The sequence below is a fragment of the Coenobita brevimanus genome, chromosome 39 (genome assembly GCF_032717465.1).
Source record: "Coenobita brevimanus isolate Jiangsu-jjx chromosome 39, ASM3271746v2, whole genome shotgun sequence".
In the NCBI taxonomy this organism is placed as follows: Eukaryota; Metazoa; Arthropoda; class Malacostraca; order Decapoda; family Coenobitidae; genus Coenobita; species Coenobita brevimanus.
Window position 1 is genome coordinate 4518598 of NC_136992.1, and position 7760 is coordinate 4526357.

A 7760-nucleotide genomic window follows, 5' to 3' on the forward strand; every position below is an offset into this window, starting at 1 on the left:
GGCGGCTTCATTCTGCAGTCCACCGGGTTCACGTTTCACTTGAACCTAGAGCCAAACTATTTCTACTAAGGATACATAGTGAAACGTTTCCGTGAAGGCAGTGAGATGCAAATGACACGAGAAATGAAACGGCAGGTGGCTGCTTCACCACAATAGAGAACCCTGCAGTACCGTGCTCGTTACCCGAGCAGTGTTTGATCAAGAAAAAAATTCGGTTTATTCCACATTCACCGTCTTCACCTGACTTAGCAACTTAACAGTAGTAGTTGTAGCTCCAGGATGGTCTGAAGCGTGAGCCTGGCCGATAGCAAGCTGAATTTGACCTTCTGTGGTGAGTCCACCATTCACCTTTCGGAGTATAGAGAGGAGATAAGGGACGTTTTTGTATAAACGGGCAGTGGATCTGCCTAGTTTTATAGATGCCACCACGTGAGGGTGTCCTCTCTCCATCACCAGATTACCATCTTGCTACTTCTAACTGTTCCACAGACTGGAGCTGGTGATGAAAAGGACATTAATTTTACACGAGTGAAGAGAATCAAGCTGAAAGCGACGGAGCGTTCTGAAGAGGCATTAAAAAAGATGAGTTCTAGAGATGCTTCCATCAGTAATGGAAACACTGGAGTAACTGTGTGGATAGAGCAAAGTAGAGTCGAGAATGATTTTATCTGGCAAAAATCCTTAACCCTATTAGCTCATTTGATGACTAAGTGTATGTCACACTGGAGGATTGATCCGAACTAATAACCAAGGAGAGATTCATTCATATCTCATAACTAGGTCTCTATCGAACTTTATGCAACCACGACTTAGTACTTGCTGTGTGCGAGTGATCCAGTTCCCACACTGAGAACAAACCGACTATTGGGATAACTGAAAAATGTACCTTATGTTTATTATCTATCTAAGTCTGCCAGATATTACCAGAACTTTCTGATCCAGAAGAAAGTAACCATTTATATCCGCTAACATCCTGTACTGGATTCGCCTTCCTACTTCCAGACGTTATTTCATTTTTCCCGTCAATCCGATGACGCATTTCTCGTCCTATTTTTGTCACCTTCAGACGATTTTGCTGAGCTTAGGAGACATCAGACTGTAAGAAAAGGAGGTAATGAACACTGTTTCCTAACCCTTTCCATGATAATGGCGCTTTCCAAAGATCAACAAAACCATCTGGAAGTAGCAAGAATATGACAGCAATAACAGTCATCAAATTGAAGAGGTTAAATATACAGTACAAGAGCTCTCAGGTACTGAGACAGGTTGATGAAGGCTGCAGCAAGCCTTTTTTTATGTTGATCCTTAACTCAATAAAACCGGCGGGGACAATAATGAAACTGACCTCCAAGGACTGAACGGGTTAACATGATAACGATAAAGTCAATGATGACCAACGGTGTAACCAGCTTACTAACCATGACCCCAGACTCTCCAGAAGCCGCTATGGTGCGTCCACGTGGAGGGTCTGGAGGAGCAGTGGGACCCTCCGACCATGCAGGGAGTACACCATTTCGGGGATTTGTACTGGGAGAACACCATCGGAAAGAATACCTGCAGAAACACAGGATCGATGGGTAAGGATACTCGGTAGGTGTCAAGAGAAGCGAGTGTGTACTGTCAACCCAAAAAGTGACGGTCATCTTAACTGCATGTATCATTCTGGAACATGGATGAAGTATTGTGATATATGGGGCACCTTGTAAATTACATACCAAATATTGTCCTTGGTAATTATTAGGACTCGAAATCAGTATAAATCATCACACAATGGATGGTATATTTTTCAAGGAAGCATCTTAATCGATTTATGTGAGTCTGCAAAACTCGCTCATTATCACAACCTTCGATCCCCAGGGGTGCAATAAGTCAGGCAGCTCGGTGCTCCAGGTGACATAAAAGAAAAGATGAACGAAGAGAAAGTATGAAATCAACACAGAATAATAGAAAAGGGGCATGAAAATCTAGGGACCGGTGTATCAACAAACAAAAGCAGATCACACACCTGTGGCACACCTGACACACACCTGTGACAAACTTTGAAAAACCTGACACAGACACCTGACACACTTACACCTTACACACACTTACTCCATACACTCACACCTTAATCACACTTTTGTCTGACACACTTACATCTGAAACACACACACACACACACACACACACACACACACACACACACACACACACACACACACACACACCTGTGATCCTCTGACTGGCGTGGCGAGGCAGCGAGTGAGGAAGGTGTGGGTGAACATGACGTCCGCGTCACACAGGAACACCACCGGGGCTGTGATGTTGCTCTGCTCCACGCCAACCTTCAGTGCACGAGCACGTGAGAACTTCTGTGGCGGCAGCAGCAGGAAGTCAGTGTGGAGGCGAGGGATGGCAGCTGTGGCAGACTCCAGCGTGGCTCTGGCTGCCTCGCTTCCTCCATCCTCAATGTACACGACAGTCAGGCCTACCCCGAACTGCAGGTTCGTGTGCGGCGCCATCACTTGTCGCAGGTTGTCCAGGAACAGGTGGAATGCGCTGCTGCGGCCCGCCAGCGGCACCACGATGTTGATGGCGGGGTCAAGGGCAGTGGCGGTAGGACGTGTGTGGAAGACAATGCGGGGTGCGACCTGCGGCAACATCAAGGTAACGCGGTCAACATGCGGCCAGGAGGACCTGCGGCACAACACATCCACCTCCACACCCACTGTTGGCAGATGACGGTACCTACGGGAGGAATGGAGTGCATGGCGTCAACGCAACCACTATAGATCTTTCACCTTACCTTGCCTAGATTTTCGTCCCTATGTACCTTACTTAACGTACCTTAATGGCGGAAAAAGACAGTGCTACGCCTTTACATCCTTTGCATAATATTAATCGCATATTCTAGTATCTATCTGCTGTTACAAATGAACATTCAAGATAGAGAGATAGCAATTTTAGGCCAAGTTTAAGTAAATAGAATAAGCCTATAACAACAAGAACAAAACTGTATTATTCAGCTATACTCAATGTTCTACTTCATCTACTGTACCTTCTTGACCAACACTTTTCCTACTAACCATCCTATTAAAAAAAAAAGAAAGTGCTTCTCATCTACTACCACCCTATGAACTGTCGGTTTGCACTTCATATATATTTCTTTTCACATACTGCTTAAATAGCAATATAGCCTCACATGCCTCCAACTACATCTTACAAGCATGCTATACTTATTATGAATTTCTTAGCATTAGATATTAGGTTCAGTGGCAGGCCCGAATTAGGGCTTCATGCGGCTTAGAGCCTCGCAATGTAAAGTTCAAAACACCATTTATTTTTTTATATAAACATCAGATCCTTATACAGCCTTGAGAAAAAGTCTGCCGACGGTCCCTGACATTATTGTGTTCTGCGTCCCATATTTCTCATTCCTCCTCAAACGAAAGGGTGTATCATTCCATCTCATTCTCTTTTGTCGTCTGTTTAACGCTGCTGTTTCCTGAAAAGAATCCATGTAGTTCCTCCAGTTGCCACAGCCAGAGGGGAAGTGTTGAAGAACTCTTGCGTAAGGGTGTACAGGAGAAGATGCGAGAGAATGATTATTGGAAAATGAGCATCAGATGTTTCCTATGTAAAGCCACAGTCTATCTGTTCATATATCATTCATTCCCATTAGAAGCGATGGGATCCAGGAGTTACGATACTTTTCTGACTTTCAGGAAGAGACTGACCCGTCGCCAACTTCTGGGAGGCATTATGCGAAAAATAAGCCCTAACGGTCAGCTCCTTCACTCGTTATAAAGGTTCCAGCAAGCTTTCATACGTCAGCCTTTATCTCCTAATGGCGGCTCTTCGCGCTGCTCCATCTCTAGCAGCCTCTTAATTCAGTCCCTCATCCCTCAGACCACAATCTGGCATCGTTCCAGGTCATTTGATCTGCTTCTCATAATTCTACCTTCAACGTTCACACCCCACACCCACCCTTGGATATAAACCTTATGAGATTCATCAGACCACGAGGCGTCCATCTAGTTATATGGTTACCATCCAGCACAATAAAAGGTTTCCTTAGCTACAAGAAATCTTTTGGTTCGTCACTCAGTGTAGAGTCGCCAGAAGGTAGCAGTACATCATGATTGGATGATGGGCTCCCCGACCTACCACATACATTAGATATATGGCATATCCTTTGCAAAGAACTACTTCTTGACTAACACCACATTATAGTGTTAATCTATTGGTACAGCCCAGCATTCAAGGTGGACAGATGGCCATTTTAGACCAGGTTGGAGTACAAAGAGCATCGGATGATTTTATTCATCTTCAGAGGAGTATTAGCAGTGAAAGGATCAATGAAGGCTGTATCTAACCCTTAAAGTTAAAAAAGCCCATCCAAAGACGTATAAAATCGTCTGGAGGTAGCAAAAATAAAAGGAAATACGTCATCGGACTGAAGGAATGAACTCTCGTATCTGAGTGAGTGGAGTGTGAGCTGGAGAGAGAGTAGCCTGATGGCGGAAGACGGTGACATGGAGGCGATTCCTTTGTGCCCAACCCTGCCAGATTAAGGTGTCTGGATATAGATAGACAGATAGACAGGCTGATAGATACAGTAGATTCACCATCCTTACATTCGTCCATCCATATTTCATCTATCCATCCATTCATACATCCTTCATTCCTTATCTATCCATCCACAATTAATCGTCATCCATCAGTTCATTATTCATCATTAATCTATCCATCTTTCACCCATGTCATCATCATCATCATCATCATCATCATCATCACCATCATCATCATCATTACTACCTAAATCCCAGCTGTAAGACATAACACTCAAATCACAGCATTACATTCACCTTATCCCTCACTGTTCCCTGACAAGGATAGTAGACGAATAAGTGAGAGCAACTTCCATTGGGCTCATGTTCGGACGAGCCTGAGGTTGCAATTACTACTACTATTACTGCTACCACTAATGCTACTAAATATTATTCATCTTATACTACTACACTTACCTAATATCACTACACTCGTCACTTGTGTAGGTGCCCAGGTGTTTTGAACTCAGGTACTTGGTCACCTTGTCGCGTACCTGTGTGAAATGATTAACCCCTTCAGTACCAGGATATACAGAGTGGTTCTTAAGTAACACAACTCTTCCACTCTGAAGGGCGATTTCTTTTGTGCTGTGGAGACGGCTCATTCAGTTATCAGTGTCTATCCTGCATCATTAATTTTTTCCTACTCCCACGGCCACACCCACACCTACACCACCAATCTGGGCCGTTCCCGCAACACAGAAGAGAGAGTCAGTGGAGTTAATCGTGGAGCGTTAAGTACATATCGCATTGTACTTCTTGCTTATCCTTACAAACACCAGACAACTTTATTCAGATGCCTGTAATCAGATAATGGAAAACCACTTTATAAGGAAGCAGTTACCAGTGACCTACGTTAACCTGTCATTACTGCTTTCATTCTCTGTTTTACCAAATATCTATTGAACATTAAATTATTGTGTATTCATCGTCATCATCATCATCATCATCATCATCATTATTATCACCATAGTAACTTCGTTTTTCACTCATTTATGGGCTAAGCAGCATCTAGGGAGACAAAGTTTGGACAAAGTAGCACTGGAGTATGTAATGAAATTACCCATGTATTCATTCATTCATTCTTTCAGTGTATCAACTCAGAGGCAAAATTTCAAAATTGTTTATGTAAAAGAATAAAGAGTACATTTGTTGAGAGATGACACATTGGCACTTTTTGGTTCCTGCGCAAAGGATGAATTACTTCTGACTAATGAGTTGTTGTTGTGGTGTGTGTGTGTGTGTGTGTGTGTGTGTGTGTGTGTGTGTGTGTGTGTGTGTGTGTGTGTGTGTGTGTAGAAGGGGGGGTAACAGGCAGTGTTTGAGGAGAATGGGATTTGTTATTGACACTGATTCATCTGGAATATAAGAGAACAGGAATGAGGTATTAGTAAAGATGTAACATATTTCAGAAGAGTCGTGTCAGAGAGGAGTCAGGTATGAGAGCAGAAAAACACGACTCCCCTGGTCAAACATTTGTGCCTCCAGCCTTAGCGGTCTCCTCTTGGTGGCTCCTCCAGTCGTCTCCCTGTTGTCGTACACGCTGCCTCCGTTGTAGCTCGAGTAGTAGATGTGGTCGTACCTGGGGAGGGAGGTGGAAGGTGGTGGAGTGGGAGTGGTGGAACGTGAACTATATTATCTTCACTTTAACTTGGCCTAATATTTCCTTCTCTATCTTGAATGCTGAGTTGCAGCAAAATATAAACAGTTTAACATACAGGGATACTGAATCTCTAACAGCTTTTCTATTTTTATATTGAGTAACGCTCTCTTTACTTATTGTTGAATAAATTTGCATGAAAACGCAAGTAAAAGTTGCCGGTAGAATATATGGGGTAATTTGAAAGTTCCGCCTCACATATTACTTTTACAGACAAATGAGGTCGCTTCCTTCACGGGAAAACATTGGTCAGTAGAAAGAGCTATAGATCTGTAAAATAATCAGGAAGAGTGTATGTGGGTGAGGTGGAGGGAGAGAGGGAGAGTGGGAGACCAACGATGAGACGAAGGGACGAAGGTGATAATGGATACATGAGAGAGAGGGATGTGACTTGGAGAAAGGGCACCTAAATGGTAGAGAACAGGGTGACGTGGAGGCGATTTGTTTGTGGCACCCCTTACAGGATTAAGACGTCTAGAGGTAAACAGATGGAAAGATAGATTGATTGATAGACAGGCAGACAGAATTTTTTGCTAACTCCTTTCGCTGGAAGCCCTTGAATATTTCTTTCAGAGTAACATCAGACGATTCTATTCAGCTGAGAAAAATCTAAGCACCTAACTTTTATGCTGTTTTACAGTTAATCTCATTCTTGATATGAAGACACTATGGTGCATTGCTCTGATGAATTCAGGTCTCTCTCTCTCTCTCTCTCTCTCTCTCTCTCTCTCTCTCTCTCTCTCACTTACAAGCTGTGTGGTATACGTGGGTAGAGTGGATCCATGGGTTCAATAGTAGGAGCCTCAGTGATGTCAAGGCCAGATGAGATTGCCCTTGGTTTGTTAGCGAGGGTAGGTTCTGACATCGGTTCCTGAGGGTCATCGTAGTCTGGCAGGCCGTCTGGTGCAAGAAACAACAAATGTAATGGTTGTGTTGCGGCTGCGTTTATTTGGGTTTGGCTTTACCACACGTGATGTCGGTATTGTTTTTTTTTTTTTTTTTTTTAGGTTTCTGCTGTCGTTGTTGTTGTTGTTGGGTGATGATTGTGGTATTGTTGTTATTCTTATTCTTTTTCTTATTTCTATTATTATTATTATTATTATTATTACTATTATTATTATTATTATTACTGTCGTTGTTGTTGTTGTCTTATTAATATTATATAATGGTGATCGTGATGATGATGATGATAATGATGGCGATCATGGTGATTATATTATTATTATTGTTGTTATTATTATTATTATTATTATTATTATTATTATTATTATTGCATGACTCACTTCACTGGGCCACCTGTTTGACAGATTTCAAGTACGTTTCTCCTTTCTCCTTAGTTATTTCTCGATCCTGCCTCACCCACTCCTAGAAATAACTATCAGCGGTGGGACGGAGATGGTGAAGATGATAATGAGGAGGAGAAGGAGAAGGAGGAGTATAATTGTGGTTATGAATGTTATTGTTCTAATAATTTATTTTTTAGTATTTCACATAATTATATCTTTGACTAT